The sequence below is a fragment of the Kogia breviceps genome, chromosome 15, assembly GCF_026419965.1.
Source record: "Kogia breviceps isolate mKogBre1 chromosome 15, mKogBre1 haplotype 1, whole genome shotgun sequence".
Classification (NCBI taxonomy): Eukaryota; Metazoa; Chordata; class Mammalia; order Artiodactyla; family Physeteridae; genus Kogia; species Kogia breviceps.
The window spans coordinates 2,666,920-2,685,997 of NC_081324.1; the positions used below are offsets into that span (position 1 = coordinate 2,666,920).

The window sequence follows — 19,078 nt, forward strand, 5'->3', positions numbered from 1 at the left end:
AAGTGATGGAGAGCTCCTCCTCTTCCCCAATGGGACAGGGTTTTTCTGTATTTTATCTTTTTTTTTTTTTTTTTTGGTGCTAGGCGGGCCTCTCACTGTTGTGGCCTCTCCCACTGCGGAGCACAGGCTCTGGACGAGCAGGCTCAGCGGCCACGGCTCACGGGCCCAGCCGCTCCGCAGCACGTGGGATCCTCCCGGACCGGGGCGCGAACCCGCGTCCCCTGCATCGGCAGGCGGACTCTCAACCGCCGCGCCACCAGGGAAGCCCCTGTATTTTATCTTTTAAATCTGGTCAAAGATCCATTCTATTTGCCTTTTTTTTTTGCTCAAAACATTTGACCAGTGCTTTGTCAGGCCTATGGCCGTGGTTATGTTAGGAGGTTTCAGAGGAAACATCTTGTGGTGTTTGGCCAAAATTTTTCTTTCCAAAATTTAAATCAGGCTACTACCAGTTAGAGATTTTTGGATTTTATCTCATGATTTGTTTCTAAGTCTCAGGTTTGTGCTGTTTTAGTGTTTTTGGACGCTCGTGTGGCTCTAGGTTTTCATTTTCCCAGAAACTCTTGCACTCTTTGCTGCTCATCTGTGAGTTTTCCCCCACTCAGCGTCTTTCGGGGGCTGCGATTTGTCTGTGCGCTTCTCACCTCCACAAAGCTGGTTCTTTGAGCTACCTTTGGGAAAATGTTACCCCTTGAAGTTCAGGTATTTTAGGTATTTACAAAAACACCACATCTGGTTTCCCTGCCTCAAACCTCCCCTCTAGGCACAGGGTCTGTGACTCTGTCTGTTTGGGGTGGCGGTTTTGTGGGCTTTGGGTAGTGACCCCGGGCCTTTGGATTTGGATTTAAAACCTGACCTGAGATCCGGGGTGTATGGGAAGAAGCAACCTCACAGTTGGATTCTCTAGGCTGTACCTCTGAAATCAAGGCACTCGCTGAGCAGTTTGACTTGTAATGGAGAAACCCCTCCTGGCCTTTTAGGTCAGAATCATACCTTCTGGGCCTCGGAGTGTGAATAACAGCTGACCTTGAAGCCGAATCTGACTTCTGTTCCCTGACACTGAATTAAATCTCGGAGACAGAGTTTTGGGTGAAGTAGAAAAGAATAGCTTTATTGCTTTGCCAGACCACAGGGGGGTCAGGCCCTCAAAACTGTGTGTCCCGACCTGGAGGGGGTCGTGAGGAGTTTTATAGCCGTGGTTCAGAGAGGGCGTGGTCAGCTCGTGGACTTTCTTCCGATTGGTTGGTGGTGAGGTAAGGGGGAGTCAGCATCATCGACCTTCTGGTTCCAGCCGGGCTGGGGTCTATGTGCTTGTGGGCAGCAAAGAGTTAACTTCTCCCACCGGGTGGGGGGGTTTCAGTAACTGTAAAACAGCTTGAAGATATTATTCTGTGTATCCCTTGAGGGGGGACCAGGACCCTCCCCAAGGCTACGCTATTGTTTCTCTCCACTGCTCCTCCCTTCCCTAATTAGCAACTCTTTGAACCTGCCCCTTGGAACTCAGGGAAGGTCTTGGAGGCTGAATGAAGCCTATTTCCTATAATCAAGAAACAGGGTACACAGAAAAGCTTTTGTGCCCAGAAGCCCCACTGGGGGCCCTGCTTGGTTTCAACCTGCAACTCACATGGAGTCACCTTCTTACCCTAAAGAGAACTCTTCCATGTACACTACAGGACCAATGAAATATAGGCGAGGAGAGAGAGGGAAGGCATTTCCTTTGGTCAGATTAGGGCTGAATCACACAAGTCTCTTTATGTTGTTCCTTCCGTTTTTCAAGGACAGGACTCCTCTGTTAGACATTTTGATGAAAACAGCCACGTTGGCCTCAATCCTCCACAACCCACGTCCTTAGGGAGAAGCGAACGTTTAGTCTACTGTGTAGGCTCAGTGCTCCTTGTGTAGACCTGTGTTTAGATTCAGTAAAAGCATTTATAGCGTGACTCAAGCCTGGCTGGCACCAGACCAGGCAACTTGAAGCAGGCGAGTAATGAACCTCTTGCCCCCATAAAGCTGGATTCTTGATCCTTTGGGTGGAGAAAAATAGCCATCACCAAAATCATGCTAAGAAAAGGTTTACACCTTGATTTACCCTTAGTCTTTCATAGTGAATTAATCTTTGTGTTTTATTTGTTCCATTTTTTAGACTTGAATTTATTGGTGGTACGTAATGATACATATATAATATTCCACACTTACATATGTGAGGCTGTGCAATATTTCAATCTGAGACTGTGTCTTGAGAAAATAAATTACATTCAAATTCTGCCTCTGCACGTGCAGACCATTTCTGTGGACTCCACACAGTACAATGCTTATCCCAGCCTGAGGTTTTATCATCTGGGGTTTTTGCTTTGGAATAATGCAAGAAAACTTTACCATTAGCTTGAACAGAACTTCACTGTGATAGCAAATGTGCTACCAAATCTGTATAATACAATCTCAGGGCAAATAATTTGGGATTATGTGCATGGATCTTCCTAAGTGTTCGAAGAATCCATGAATTGAGCAAATATATGGGCTTGGTAAACACTTTTTGCATAAGAAATGTAGACTATTCCGTCCAAATAATCCATTTATCCTCCTGTGCTCACATTTGTTTCAGTGTTCTTTCTGTTCCTCCTTAATTCAAACATTCATATAGTTTATTTTCTTATAACTAAAGACGTAACTGGAGACACTAGATGTTTCAGAATTGTATCTCCCCTTCAATTCTTTCTTCATTATAATTGTATCTACTTATTGTGGTGCTGCAAGATCTCAATCATGTGAACAAAATGCTGAATGGGTCAACTGGAAAGAAGCTTCATCTTGGCTGTTACAGTTGTTTTCTAAAGTTATCCTCCCGAACGAGAGCAAATTATAATTTTATTCAGAGATGCAAAAGGTCCTCCCTACACATATGCACTTGTAGTCAAATTTTGAATCTGGGTGACAGAATAACCTCTGATTGAGAATTACTGTCTTAGATCAAGGAAAGATGACATTTCTGACATGGCCCAGGTGAGGAATTCTTTTTAGCTTAGATGACAGAATAAAGAAGACAGCTGAGCAGAAGACCCATCATAACATATAACATAGACAGCAATAAACCACTGTTGCTGTAAGCAGCTGCAATCTTTGGGATCATTTGTTACGAGGAATGACCGAGTAAGAGCTGACTGATAACACGTAGTCAGCACAGGCCCACGGCACGTGCTCTTCCGTGAGTCAGAGGATAGAATCAACTCTATGGAATTACGGGGTTAAGAATGGAGAGATAGGGGCAGGACTTCTGGAAGGACAGACTGAAGACCTCCTTAGATTTGTTTGTAGCAGACAGAATAACGGCTCCCCAAAGATGGTCATGTTCTAATTCCTGGAATCTGTGAATATGTTAATTTACATGGCAGAAGGGGTTTTGCAGGCATGATTAAGTCAAGGATCTTGAGTTGAGGGTTGATCCTGCTTCTCTGGGGAGGGGAGCAGTATAATCACGAGTCATGTTAGTGGGGGGGAGGGAGACAGGGGGGTCAGAATCTGAGAAAGAGATGTGACGGTGGGAGCAGAGGTTGCAGAGGTGTGATTGGTGGCTGTGAACATGGAAGTGGCCGCCATCCAAGGAATGTGTGTAGCTGCTAGAAGCTAGAAAATTCTAGAAAACAGATTTTTCCCCTAGAGCCTGCAGAATGAATTCAACCTTACTAACATCTTGATTGTAGTCCTGAAAGATTCCTTTCAGACTTTTGGTCTTCAGAACTAAGATCATATATTTGCGTGGTTTTAAGACACCTCATTTGTGCTGATTTGCAGCAATGGGAAAGTAATATGCCACTCCTCTATAAAAGCAAAAAAAAAAGGGGGGGGGCATGCAAAATGGTCAAAATCAACTTCTTCAGAACTCCAGAAATTAACCAAGGGCTTGCAACAATATGAGAGGCATGTATTAAAGAAAAACGACTGAGACTCATTTAGAATGATGGGGCTTGTGGTAGAACAGGTCCTCCTCCTGTAAATCTCCTGAGCCCCATGGTAGCCTTGAACACCAGAAGCCATGCAACCATGGTTGCTATGGAAACCAGCAGCTGGGTAGCTATCAAAGGAGACCAAGCGGGTTTGGAATTCATTGCCACCACTCAGCCTGCCCCACAGCTCCCTGGAAAAGCCCCATGGACATGTTGGTATCATTTGACTTGACTCAGAGCTCACCCTGCAGGAGAGGCTCTGTCCCCAGGGCATTTGTTGAAAAAACAATCGGCTGTAACTGTGTAATGACATAGTTGCCTAAGGCTGTGATACCATTTGGGGAAAGGAAGATCCTTGGTATGAAATGTCCATATGGGGGCTTTGGAAAGCTGTTACATTCTTGGTAAACTACAAGGTCACACACATGTGCAGGGCTGTGTGTGCCACCAGGGAAGACCTGAGAGCCCCCCAGACTTTCACCTCTGAACGACCTTGAGCTCATATGCAAGCAGTCAGTGAAGGCTAAGACAAGCCCCTCCACAGCCTGAGCCTTGAAATCATGCCCCAACCTGTGTAGGGCTCCTTGTCAAATGGTGGAACCTTTTCTTTTCTCATGTCTATGAAAGTTTTGTTATGATAATTATCTTGGCCTCATAAAATGCTTTGGGAAATGATTGACGCTGTATTTTGTGTGTGTGTGTGTGTGTGTGTGTGTGTGTGTGGTACGCGGGCCTCTCACCGTTGTGGCCTCTCCCGTTGCAGAGCACAGGCTCCGGACGCGCAGGCTCAGCGGCCATGGCTCACAGGCCCAGCCGCTCCGTGGCATGTGGGATCTTCCCGGACCGGGGCACGAACCCGTGTCCCCTGCATAGGCAGGCGGACGCTCAACCACTGCGCCACCAGGGAAGCCCGACACTGTATTTCTGAAAGAGCTTATATAAAATTGGTTTAAATTTTTTTGTAAATATTTGATAGAACTGACTGGTGAAAAAATGTGGGCTTGAGATTTTCTTTATGAGAAATTTTGATAATTTGAGGTAATAGAATATATATATATATATATGCCTCCAATTCCTGGCAAGAGGTCCTAAAACCCTTGTAATTTCCTAAGTGATAAGACCACTAGGAGAATCTTTTACCCTAATATTTGGTCTTTGATCCTGGTTTCTGACACCGAGTTCCTAAATCCTTAGAATAATCTGGGTGATAACAGTGTCTTTGGTTCTAAGGAGGTGAGTCTTGGTGGGCTCCTGGAGGGGGGTCGGTCACCAGAAAGACCAATCCGAGATTAGACGCTTGGAATTTTCAGCCCAGCCCCCCTTTCTCCATAGAGGGCACAGTGGCTGGAAACGAATCCATGATTGGTCATGACTACATGATGAAGCCCACATGAAAGTCCCCAAAGTGTGGGGTTTGATTAGATTGCAGGAGGGTGAACATGTGGAGGTGTTGAGAGGGAGGCTAGCCCGGAAAGGGAGAGGGAGCTCCACCCTTTCCACGTAGCACGCCTGTGTGTCTCTTCCTTCTGGATGGGCATCCACATCCTTCCTCACATCCCTTTATGAAAAACTGGTAAATAGCAAGTAAACTGTTTCCAGAGTTCTGTGAGCCACTCTAGCAAATTAATTATACTCTTTATTATCATTCAGTTCAAAATATTTTCTAATTTCCTTTATATTGAGTCTTATTGTTATTTTAAAATGTATTGACATGTGTCACCTGCTGTATTAGTCAAGCTTCTCCAGAGAAACAGGATATATATATGTATCTATATCTCACATCATGGCTTATAAATGATTTTGATGAGTCCAAAAATCTGATTGGGGGGGTCGGCAGGCTAGAGAGTGCGGATGTAGCAGGAAAGAGCTAAATCAGACTCCGTGTTCGGTCTGTGTCTTTGACTTTAACCTTTGCTTTTCCTTGCTTTTGTTATATAATCATACATAATGGTCTGCCTCAGGGAACCCTGCCCCTCTGCCTGAATATTAAACCAAGGTGCCTTTGTACCTCCGGACTCTGTCCGCCAGTGGCTGGCTGCAGGAAAGGAGAAATTAACCCATCCCCTCCCCGAGGCTGGCCATTCCAGGGGACATTTGCAAAACTTACGACCTTTTTACTTTACTTCCTCATCTCCTCCCCGTCTCTGCTATAAAAGAAACCGGCATCCAAACCCCAATAAGATGGTTTTTCAGAGATGCTAGTCTGCCATCTTCTCAGTCTGCCGGCTTTCTGGCCTCGACACCTCGTCTCCGATTCACTGGCCTGTCCTGTGGCTAGCAGAGTGAGCTCGGACTCGGTAACAAGGAGAGAGCTGTGATTTGAGTCCACAGGCTGTGTGCTCTAGAACCAGGAGGAACTGACGGTGCCGATGAAGTCTGAAGACCGTCTGCTAGAGGACTCTCCTGTGCTCGGGAGTGGTCAACCTGTTCTATTCAGGTCTTCAGCTGACGGATGAGGCATAGACACGATGGAGGGCACTTTGCTTTACTCCGAGTCCACCAATTTAAATGTAAATCTCAACCAAAATCATCCTCCCAGAAACATCCAGAATAAGGTTTGACCAAATATCGGGGCACCATGGCCCAGACAAGTGGACACAAAAAATTAGCCATCACACTTGCTTTCCAAAATCAGAGCTTTGCAGTCACTTTACTGACTCTTAATTTAGCCACATTGTGGTAACAGAACATGCTCTATGGGATTTCGATCCCTTTAAACGTGCTGAGACATGTTTTACAGCCCAGCATATGGTCTATCCTGATGAACTAGCCATGTACAGTTCAAAGAGTGTGCAGTTTATAGTTACTGTGGGGTTGACTGTGTTATCTAATTGTGCAATAAACTACTAAGAAAGTGGTGATAAAATCTCCAACTATGATTGTACTTTTGCATCTATTTTTCCATTTAGTTCTGCCAGTTTTTGCTTCAGGTATTTTGAAGCTCTTTTATTCAGTATGTGCACATTTATGGTTATTTTCTCTTCCTGATAAATTGATCCTTTTATCATGATGAAAAGGTATTTTATCCTGATAATACTCCTTGTCTCAAAGTCTGTTTCTTTTCTGATATCAATATAGCCATTGCAGCTTATTTTGATAATAATATATATTCCATCCTCTTACTTTCAGCTTGTATGTTTATATTTCATTTTATATTTTTTTTTTTTTTTTTTTTTTTTTTTGCGGTACGCGGGCCTCTCACTGCTCTGGCCTCTCCCGTTGCGGAGCACAGGCTCCGGACGCGCAGGCTCAGCGGCCACGTCTCACGGGCCCAGGCGCTCCGCGGCACGTGGGATCCTCCCGGACCGGGGCGCGAACCCGCAACCCCTGCATCGGCAGGCGGACTCTCAACCACTGCGCCACCAGGGAAGCCCGGGTCATTTTATATTTATGGATATTTCTAGTAGCCAGAACAGAGTTGGGTCTTATTTATTTATTTTTGAATCCAATATCAGAATCTCTGCCTTTTACCTGGAGTGTTAATCCATTTACATCCAGTGTAATTACTAATATTATGTGGTTTAGGTTTACTCTTTTGTTTTGGGTTTTCTGAGGTTTTTTTTCTCTTTATTCCTCCATTTCTGCCTTATTTTGAGTTATGTAACTCTTCATTTGGCTTTTTGACTATAGCACTTTGCATCATTTATTAGTGGTTGTCTAGAGACTACAATGCATCTTTAATAACATTCTGCTTAGAGTTAATATTATTCTATTTTACATCACAAGTAAGAAATGTACAATAGTATAGTTTTCTACACTACACTATTGTTACGTCTTGTAACTTTGTGTCATAGTTATTATATATTACAACTACATATTTCATTATCCCTATAATACTTGCTATAATATTTGCTTTAAATAGTCACATGTCTCGAATGAATTTTAAAATACAATTATAGTAACATATATCATTTCTAGTGCAAATTTTTCCTTCTGGTGTCCGTCTGGTGTCATTTATCTTCAGCCTGAAAATTTATTTGGCATTTCCTGTTATGCAGGTATACAGAACAAGAATAAATGCCTTTAAGTTCATTTTTGAAAACTATTTTCGCTTCATAAGAAATTCTTCTACATTGTTTTATGCTGAATTAAAATTTCTGGGGAATGTGCCCAGGCATTGTGTTTTTCAGTACCTTAAGTGATGCTAACATACAGCCAGTTTGGGAATCAAAACAAAGAAATATGGAATTAAACCTGAAGGAGGCTTAGTGCCAGGTCACTTGGTTTTTCTTGTCTTGAACAAACATTCACTTTGAGTGATTATAGAAAATAAGATCACACACACACACACACACACACACACACACACACACACACACACACTTTCTCTAGGAAAGGTCGAGGTAACTAAGTAGAAGTCTCATATAAGAAAAAAATGTTAAAATTTTCAGATTCAGATAGAGTAATCCACACTATGGTCAACGTGTGCTCCTCCCTGGGGCGTAGCTAACTGGTACATTTGCCTGTCAATCAGAGGACATCGTGCCAACCAGGTCCTGGGTTAGGCAGAGAGACAATGACAAGTTATGTGACCTTGAGCAAGTTCTCAGCCCCAGTTTCTCTGTCAAATGGGATCAAAACCGACTAATTTATGAGGTTATTATGATAACTAAAGGTGGCAAGTAAAGCACGTAGGATATAAGAGACCTCAGAAATGATATCTTTTTGCTCTGTACAAAGACTAGGAAGTGAATTAACTTTTCTTCTGTATCTTGACCGCAGATAGAACAGATGTTTTTCTGTAAATAACCTCTCACAGGTGCAATTATTTACATATCTGGCTCTGCTATTTGAAGGATGTGTACACAAACAGTTATTTGTAGGGAAAGGAAATCTACCCTTCATTTCTACAACCCCAGTTTCCTAAGTTTCCTCTCTTAGAGGCTAAGAAAATAGTTTTCACTCTACCTGCTTCAAAGACACTTATCATGGGATAATGGCATGAAGGCTCTATGAATGACAGTTGGGTCAATTGTTTTGAGAGTAACCTAAGATGATTTATTTTGTGAGCTGGCTGGGGTCATTGCAAAGTTTTCCCGTAATAGTAAAAGATCTTGAGAAATGAAGCAAATAAACAAATATATGAAAACTGTTAGTTAAAGAAGGAGACACAGGAAAATAATCGTGGAAATACTGAGTGTTAGTAAGACTGGGAAAAGATAGAACACCTCTCTCTGAGGAGCTTTTTTTTTTTTTTTTTTTTTTTTTTTTTTTTTTTTTTTTTTTTTTTTTTTTTGCGGTATGCGGGCCTCTCACTGTTGTGGCCCCTCCCGTTGCGGAGCACAGGCTCCGGACGCACAGGCCCAGCGGCCACGGCTCACGGGCCCAGTCGCTCCGCGGCACGTGGGATCTTCCCGGACCGGGGCACGAACCCGTGTCTCCTGCATCGGCAGGCGGATTCTCAACCACTGCGCCACCAGGGAAGCCCTCTGAGGAGCTTTTGAAAACACTGGACCTTCTTGTACATCTGGGACAGTTGGTCTAGTAGTTGTAGTTTAGCCATCTTTGGAAAGAGGCATAGGAGAGACCAAATGCATAGCCTGACCAGTTCGGGGAGCATTGAACTCATTTCATTTAATGTGGCTCCAGACTGAAGCCCCAGAGAGGCAGCAGATCCGAGAAGGGAACGCTAAGCTCCACGCCAGGCATCTCAGCTCCTGCGGCCACCTCGCCTCCAGTGCCCCTTTCTCCAATCTCTCGTCGTCATCCTGGGACAAACCCCCAAAGAACCCACAAAGCTGCGCTCACCTTGGCTTTTGATCATGAGCCTAAGGAGCGCTTCCGCTCTTTCCAGTGACCCCCAGGCTTCAGGGAGGGGCCGGGAGCGGGCACGGGAGCCAATTCCTGCACAAAAGAGCAAGTTGATGTGGTGTCTGTTCCCCGGTTTACACCAGCCTGGGAGTCAAACTGTGGGCACGGCAGTAAACGGTGGGCTCCGTGCTCACCTCCAGCCGAGGCTCCCAGGCTTCTTCCGGTGGCCCTGGGAGTCTGGGGGTGGGTGGGCTCCACTCTGGGGTCTCCACTCCTGGCCGCGCAGAATTTTTGGTATCAGGCCCATGCAAGTTCGTCCATGTTTTTGCGTGTGTTAGCGCTTCGTTTTTTTTTTTTTTTTTTTTTTTTGTGGTACACGGGCCTCTCACTGTCGTGGCCTCTCCCGTTGCGGAGCACAGGCTCCGGACGCACAGGCTCAGCGGCCATGGCCCACGGGCCCAGCCGCCCCGCGGCACGTGGGATCCTCCCGGACCGGGGCACGAACCCGCGTCCCCTGCATCGGCGGGCGGACTCTCAACCACTGCGCCACCAGGGAAGCCCGAGCGCTTTGTTTTTTATTGTGGGTTCTAGTGTATGGATGGACCATTCATCTGTAGATGGCCACTTGTGCTCTTTCACTTCGGCTGTTTTGCGTAGAGCTGCTATGAACCTGTGGCGACTTGCATGTTTTGTCGCTATTTTCAGTTCTTTTAAAAGACACAGACGTTTCTTTAAACCAGTATTTTTAAAGAGTTTTGATTAGATGTCAACATTAAAAATTATCTGTAAGTCTCTTTCTACATTTTCTTAAAATATTTCCTGGTTTGGGCCCCGCTCCGGAGGGGTTGTGTTCATTTCTTCTTTCCTGCAGCCATTCACAGGTGGGCCTGGTCGGGATGTTTCCTGTGAGCTGAACAAAGGTATTTTAGCTTAAGACACAGGCATGGGAGGCAGGTTCCTGGAGATGGGGGCCATTATGTATACTTTAAGCCATAGGCAACTTCCTTTAGTGATTAACTTGTAGCTAAAGCAATAGAATATACAAAGGTTGACAGCAAAGGAAAGGATCCAGTGCGGAGTCAGTTTCCTCTTCCCTGTTACACAGGGATGTTCAGAGTAGCTTTATTTGTAATAATCCCAAACTGGGAACATCCCAGGTGTCTGTCAGTGGCTGAATGGTTATGCAAGCTGTGGTCCACCCACACAGTGGGACATTATTCAGGAATAAAATGGGATTTTGTTGATGCAGCTATACCTGGATGAATCTCCAGAGAATTACCTTGAGTCAAACAAGGCAAAATCCCCGAAGTTACATCCTGTTTGATTTCATTTACATGAATCCTTTTTTTAAATTGAAGTATAGTTACAATGTTGTGTTAATTTCTGCTGCATAGCAAGGTGATTTAGTTATACGTATATATACATTTAAAAATCTTCTTTTCCCTTATGGTTCATCTCAGGATATTGACTATAGTTCCCTGTGCTATACAGTAGGACCTTGTTGTTTAGCCATTCCATAATAATAGTTTGCATCTGTATTCGTGTGCACCATTTACATAAATTCTTGATGTGATAAAATCAGAGATGGAGGGCAGATTAGGGTTTGCCAGGAGTAAAGGAGCGGGTGGGGCTGCAAAAACCTGGTTGTAGGTGCGGGGATGGACTCGTCCTGTGTCTTGACTGAATCCATGTCAGTTTCCTGGCCGTGCTTATTGTACCATCATTTTGTAAGATGTTACCATTGGGGGAAACTGGGTAAAGGGTACACGGGATCTCTGTAGTATTTCTTACAACCGCATGCAAATTAACAATGATCTCACAATAACAAGCTTAATTAAAAACAACAACAACAGAAGTATGGGTATACAAATTTGTATGATTAGCGATAGAAGGTCCGAGGTTCCTTCTACTTCTGACACACAGAGCTTCTAGCACAGGGAACGTGGTCTCTCTTCCACCCAGAGTTTGCTGGCCATTTGGGGACCAACCTTTCTTTTTGCTGATGGACATTTTTGAAACCCAGTCATGGCTGCAGGCACTCAAATGAACACTTATCCCCAATAGGAAATATGGGGCAATGGTTGTGACGAGACCTCTGTGTTTCTCTAAACTGTTGAGACAATTCACGGGCTTCTCTTCCTCCACAGAACCTGACTTGACCCTTGCAATGGAAGCACAGGGTAGGAACACACAGCCATCATGGAACGATTCTAAAGAGCATCTCTCACCTCTAGTCCAACTATGTAAGGCCACGTATAGAAGCAGTGGGGGAAATTCTAAGCTGTCTCGACAGACGGACCCTAGTGAGGTCAACACATCTATGCAACAAAGTGTGTGACCAGGGAGACTGAGTTCTTCAAGGCTCTAATTATGATTCTGTCACAAGATCAAGAACCTTCCATAGACTTTTGCTTAGTTACTGTTCCAATGAGCTGATTACAGGAAATTAAAGGCAATTGGCACATCTATATGATGTAAGGATTCAGCACAATTTAGCTGGTGATGGTTTTGGAAATACAGTATTAACCAGAAATTTAAAAACCCTCAGCTTTTAACAATATTATTTCATTTTATGGAACAATACGGATTTGTTTATGGCCCTTGACCACCCGCTGATTTATTTCACAAACACTTATTTGATACTTATGTTGTTCTCACTCACTCTTATCAGGCAAGGCCTTGTATTTTTGCATCTACACTTTCATGGAAGCCTTTTAATTTTTGGCAAACAGTCATCCCAATATATTGAAACAAGAAAAAAGGGAAAGAAGGTCTCAAAAACATATTCTTTCTCTTCTGTTCATGCTTTCATGATATTTGGCACTAATAGAAATGACCTTTAGGTTCTGCATGAGTAAACATTACAGAATAAAGGGGAAAGATTCCTCAGCTCAGAGCTGGGTTCCCTACACGGAGGGTTTAGATATCTTTGCATTTTTATTTCAATAACTTCCCTCTGATGAGTCCATGTTTGCTGTGCCAATAGTTTCATTTTCAAATAAGGTATCTCGTACATGGCAACTCTCAGAAAATTCTCGTTATTTTCCTGATTATTTTCATTACTTTTCACTGTTGCTTTTCTGCTGACATGGAATCAGTTAAATTGTTCTCAAGTCTAGCTTACACTGAGATGCTTGTGTTGGAAACTATATGCACTGGAAAAGGAATGCTTACTATGAACCATTTTGTCCACAATTATATCCTCTTCTTTTTTATGTAAACGTTTATATTCTGTGCAACAACATTCTTAGATTTTAATGTTTCATTAATTGAATCCACTCTCCAAAATTTTCATCTACGAATTTTGCTCCCTCTTGGACCAAACTTACTGAAGGTGAAGTGCCATTTTCTCTCCCCCTCCCACAGAACGCGTCATGTAGAGAGGATGCTAATGAGACATGACTGGGCAGGGGTGCACAGGTGTATTATACGGGCTCAGATTGGCAACCCTGTGATACACACAACACAGGCACGCGCACACACACACACACACACACACACACACACACACACACACACACACGGAGCCAGGCGATCAAAGACTTCCATTTGGTTGAACTTGGCAATGATTTTGAAATGTTGACAACTGTCAAATGAAGATCACCCGAGCCATTTCACAGGCTCAGATTTGGATGCAGGTCTCAGAACAGAAGGAGAGAGCTGCTGGCTACGGCCCAAGTGACTATATCATTTATCACTGGGTTAGCGATGCTTTATGAAATGGAGCCACGCCGAGATGGGGAGTGGAGGGGGTCAGCATCCAACTCTAGAAATCATTTCTTTTCACATGTACCTTGATTTGAAGGAAGAAAATAGATTTGTCTCTTGTCTAAAATGTGCAGATAGGGAGCTTGGTTAGGTTCCTTTAGTTTCTGTTTTTCGTGCTACCCTCTCTTTCCCCACCAGCCCGGGAGGAGCATCGTGTCTCTCAGTGGGTGGGGCGGGGTGGGGAGGCGGGGCGAGGCGGGGTTAGTTCTCCAGGTCTCTGAACTGCTGCGTTTCCATAGTCGGCCATGGTGATGTATTCTGTTGCTACACGTCTGGTGATGCCCACTTGCCACCGTCCGTCCTAGGTGAAATCTTCATGTGTCTCTTGTCTTCCTCTTGATTTTAAGCCTGTGGAGACCGATGACTGTGTCCCCTCTATCTCGGTCAGGATTTCTGCACCCAGCACAGCATCTGTCCAGAGCAGGGACTGAGTAAGTGATACCTACACATGGAGAAGGACAGAGGATTTGGGTGCATGAGAATGAAACGTGATTTTTCTTGAGCGGCCATCTTGATTGGAACTGTAGCAGAACGGAGAAATTCAAATCATTTACGGAAGACGGCTCCTTTGTAATGTTAGATTCGTTATCTATCAGCGGCTGACGTTTGAACTGAATCCTTTTAGTCAGAAAAATGAATATTCTGTTTCCAGGGGGGATTCTGGTCAGCACAGTTACCCGAGTCTTCAAGCTGAAGGTCTGGGAATCTCTCTGCACACACAGGAGATGCCGGGAGAGTGCTGTCTGGGAAGAGGCCAGGCCACGTGCTGCTCAAAGCCCTCCATCCCAGCAAGAGGTTCCAGGTTATCAGTAAATTCATATCCAGGGAGTCGTAGAAATTAAACCCCCAACTAACTTCAGGGTCTGTTGTAAGTATGCAAAGCCACTCAGGTCAAAGCTGTAAAGCTCATCTGAAAATACTCCGAATATGCTCCTGCAAACCTCCCAGGCCTCTGAGTTGCTGGAAAAAAAAAAAAAAAGCAGCAATACCATTTTGGACTGCTTGTGTGTCAAGACCACAGGATGTCAGCTGTGCAAATCAAATGGTAAATTAAACAATAGTTATGAAAACGCTTGGATGGTAAAACCGGTACAGTCAAGATGAAGTGCTGAAATAATCATCTCTGTAAATAATGAACTCCAATGCGGTGCGTTTGGTAGATCGGATGTAAAAGAGAGTATGTACTCGAAGTGAAGCGGATTCATTTGTATTCGGTATCTTAGTGGGCTTGGAACGTGAGATGTGGTTTCTTTAAAAGAAACACATTATTATACCATTTGCTTTAATTAAGTAATGCTTTGTTTTTCTGAGTGACAATAACTCAAAAATTATCCAGAATCAGAACTCACTGCTTTAAAAAAAAAAAAGGTCTCAAAATCATTTTAATAAACTGTGAGCAATGAGTGTACAACTATGATTGAACGGCAAACAAATCAGCCCCCCAGTTCTAGGGCTTTTGGTGGGAGAGGGTCTGTCTGGCAGACCCGGGGATGGTGAGGCTCCGCCACTGGGAAAGCGGGAAAGTTCCAGTGGGTGCAGGAGGGGGTCCTGGCGGCTGCTCCCCAAGCCCAGCTGCCCCCTCGCTCCTGAGTAATGACACGGAGAAGGCGCGAGGGGCGCTGTCGCCGGCTCCGGCCACAAGGTGTCGCTACACTGCTCGGTGTCCACCGGCGTCACCGCGGGTCCTGCTCCCGGGATCAGCGGTGCGTTTAATTTCTGGGTACACGGCTCGGCTCTCCGGCATCTTTATTGGAGGGGAGGCACAGGGTGCAGGCGGAGGGCGGGCGAACTCCTCCTGTCTACATCCATGTAAATCGCGACATCATTTAGGAATTCCGCGATATGGTGCCCTGGAAACGCAGCAGGCGCTGGAAAGACGGGAAGTATGGATAGGCGTCAGCAAATAGTGACCTTTGCACCAAAACGGAGCAAACACACCCACTGATCCTGAACCACACGGGTTGGAACAGCACCAGTCCCTTTACAGGAGGATTTGTGTTCAATAAATACAGCACCTGTCTGTCTTTTCATTTTGCAGATCTTTCCATTAAGTACGTGTGGGGAGAAATCGTGTTCGATTAGAGATCACGGTATGTTGGGATCAAAAGAACTGGGGTTGGAGTCCTGGTTCTGTCCAGTCTGTTTTGACTTCCTGTCCTCTGGTGAGTCATTTATCATCAATTCCTTTGTTTCAGAGGCAGAGGTGGCCGGGCCGGGCAGGGAAGGGAGGGGGTCTGCGTCCCCACTGTTACTCAAGGGTCGACTGTACACGTGTGTGGAGAGGCTTTTGGTCCCAAGAGTGGGATTCGACAGCCTCCATTACATTTTGGTGAATAAGGTCTATGCAAGTGTGTCTTCCCTGGTGACCTTCAAATGTTAGGGGTGTTTAGGTGGTCAGAGGGTTAACAAGGGCTGGACATTTTGTCCCATCAGAGGGTGGCAAATGAAGTGTCAGCATCGCACGTGTACTGGATCTCAATGCAAACACAACAAACACAACGGGAATCCGAGTCATGCTTCTAAGTTCCAGAACCTTCCCTCCTTTAGCGACGCCGCCCAGGCCGGGGACCCGTGTCTTTGCCCTTCTTCCTGGGACCTCTCTTCCTCCTTCCCCTCCCCACGCAGCAGGGGAGTCTGGCTCCGGGAATAACAGACATTTTATTCATCTCACCCAAGGAGGACAATTGTTCAGGCCCAGTTTTCCTGGGAAATGCAGAAGGGCGATTTTGCGGCCCCAGGACCGTGCAGTTCATGGGGACTTGAGTGTGAGACCTGTGGTCCTGGCAGGTGGCCGCCTGGTCTCACCCTCGTGATGGAGGCCTTGGCCGCCAGAGATCCATCTCCTGGTTATTTCCTTCTCTCTGCTGTAAATCACTCTCCCCAAAGTGGCAGGATCTTCTTTCACACTTACAACCAAGCCCTTCTTTTAAACCGATCACCTTGACAGGGTAGATACACTTTTGAAAAAAATGGCTGCAGGCTTATCTGTCTCCCTAGGAAGGGGGGTGTAGGGGCTCGCACAGTTACATGGCAGGAGGACAGGACACCAGACAGAGTGTCAGGGTGCAGAATGGTGTCCTTCCAAATGGGAAGCGGTGAGGGAGGTGCTATTAAAATTGTGTACATCGAAAATAATACAATAAAATTACAAAACAACACATATTTTGTGGGTTAAATCTTTAAGCAGTGTATTCTTACTCTGACCCAACTATCAGGGGTTCAAAATCAGTTTCTGCGTAGTTTTTTTTTTTTTTTTGCGGTACGCGGGCCTCTCACTGTCGTGGCCTCTCCCGTTGCGGAGCACGGGCTCCGGACGCACAGGCTCAGCGGCCATGGCTCACGGGCCCAGCCGCTCCGCGGCACGTGGGATCTTCCCGGACCGGGGCACGAACCCGTGACCCCTGCATCGGCGGGCGGACTCCCAACCACTGCGCCAGCAGGGAAGCCCTATGTTTTTTTTCTTTTCTGAAGGTTTGAATACATCCTGAAGAGACAGTTGTTCAGTGGTGCACCTGGCACCACATTGCCTCTTACGAGTGGTTCAGCCCTGATTAGAAGTGGATTGGGGTTCGTTCTGCATGAAAGTTATCCAATTTTTTAAAACCCAATTGGATATTTTTAGGCCTAATGTACATGCACTTTGATGGAGGAACTGTGACTAGTGAGTATACAGTAAGAGCACAATAAAATACTGAACATACAATCCAGGCAGACCTCATTTTATTGTGCTCTGCTGTATTTCCTTTAACAGGTATTGTGATATTTTTTCCATATTGAAGGTTTGTGGCCACCCTGCATTGAGCATTTCTGTCAGCACCATTTTTTTTCAGCAGCATTTGCTCATTTCATGCCTCTGTGTCGCATTTTAGTAATTCTCGTGATATTTTAAACTTTTTCATTATTATTATACTTGTCACGATGATCTCTGATCAGTGATCTTTGCTGTTACTACTCTGACTCATTGAAGGCTCAGATGATGGTTAGCATTTTTTAGCAATAACGTATTTTTAAATTAAAGTATGCCCTTTTTTTTACACATAATGCTTTTTCACATTTTAATAGACATTATAAAAGTGACTTGTATTTGCACTAGGAACGCCCAAAACTTGTGTGACTGGGTTTATTGTGATATTTGCTTCATTGCGTGGTCTGGTACCGAACCCACAACATCTCTGAGGTCTGCCTGTAATAGCACACGGGATTTTTCTTGGCCTCTATGGATTTGGGTGATCAAATACCCCGCGAGTATCTGTCAAGGTCATGGTGGGCCTTGTCTTGTCTGGACGGCCATTCTCACCACAGTCAGCAAGACCCTCAGGCCACTGCTGAGCCGTTCTGTGATGCATTGCTTCACAGAGCTACAGAGTACAGCTGTGGCCTGGAGGTTTCCCCAAAGTACGTACAGTACAACCAGAAGTGTTAGTGTCCCAGAAAAAGGTGACGCATTGCCACACGGGCCCCTCTTCAGGGCCACCCTTTTCCCAAGGGCAGCGTGATAAAGCCCATAAGGACTCTAGGTTCTCACGATGGACGGGGACCTCAGTCGTGTATGTTATGTAAACAGTGATGTCCCTCCAGGTCATTCACAACCTTGCACAGCAGGGCCCCAAACGTCCTTTCTATCCCTGTCCTGATGGTCCTTATTGTGGGTGGAATTGTACCCGCTGAAAAGATTTGTTGAAGCTCTGATTCCCTATGAACGTGACCTTGTTTGGAAATCAGCTCTTTGCAGACGTAATCAGGTTAAGACGAGGCCATAACTGAGTAGGGTGGGCCCTAATGCTTCTAAGAAAAAGACAGTTTGGACAGAGACACATGGAGGGAGGGTGGCCATGGAAGACAGAGGCAGAGACTGGAGTGACGCCGACACCTCGGAATGGTACTCTGAAGGTGGCCTCAAACCACTAGGTGCTGAAGAAGCAAGGAAGGATCTCCCACCTGGGCCTTTGGAGGGCGCCGGCCCACACCTTGATTTTGGACTCCTGGTCTCCAGAATGATGAGACAATAAGTGTCTGCTGTTTTAAGTCACCTGGCTTTTGGTAGTTTGTTCCAGCGGCTGCAGCAAAGGAATACACCCCATTAAACATCCATTACGCTCTCATGAAACCCAGATCCATCAGGTTCCCCGGCCGGGCTCCACACTGCGCCCCCCAAGCAACCTTCCTCTGCCTCTTCTTTCGGCCCCATCACCTCTCCTCCTGCCCAAATCCCATTCATCATTCGAGCTCCATCTCAAAAGCCTCCTCTGTGAAGCCTTCTCTGATCTTACATATGCTGAAGAATTCCTCTTCTCTAAATTCCCAGAGGACACTGAACTTTCCTCATAGCGTTTGTATTCTGCATTCGATTATATTTGTCTCTTCCCTGTATCTTATCTCTATGAGATTAAAAGGTCTTTGAGGGCAGAATATGTACGTTTTCTATTTTGCGTTCCCTAAAGCATGTCACATGCATGCAGGAGGGCATCAAAATATTGATAAATTGAAATAGTTTAATTCTAGATTGACAAGTTATTTGGAAATGACCAATGCCTGAGATTCTTTCAATACTCATTCAGTTTGATCAGTCTGGTTAGTTCTCTCTTCTACGTGGCTAGTTCCATTGCAGTATTAGGAAT

General features: G+C 45.2%; 1 long non-coding RNA gene across 7 annotated transcripts in view; it reads left to right on the forward strand.

Moving 5' to 3' along the window:
* The window catches only part of LOC131742218 (uncharacterized), a 42,337-nt gene that overhangs the window by 19,792 nt on the left and 3,467 nt on the right, over window positions 1-19,078 (forward strand). The window contains exon 5 of one of the 7 annotated variants that reach the window (XR_010836841.1): window positions 15,499-16,588. The exons of 2 other annotated variants lie outside the window; for them this stretch is intronic. This is a non-coding gene — a long non-coding RNA (uncharacterized lncRNA). Of the gene's footprint in view, window positions 1-11,839; window positions 14,865-15,498; window positions 16,589-19,078 lie in introns of those variants that run through there. 4 more of the 7 variants (XR_010836834.1, XR_010836833.1, XR_010836837.1 and 1 more) reach the window with 4 other exon arrangements.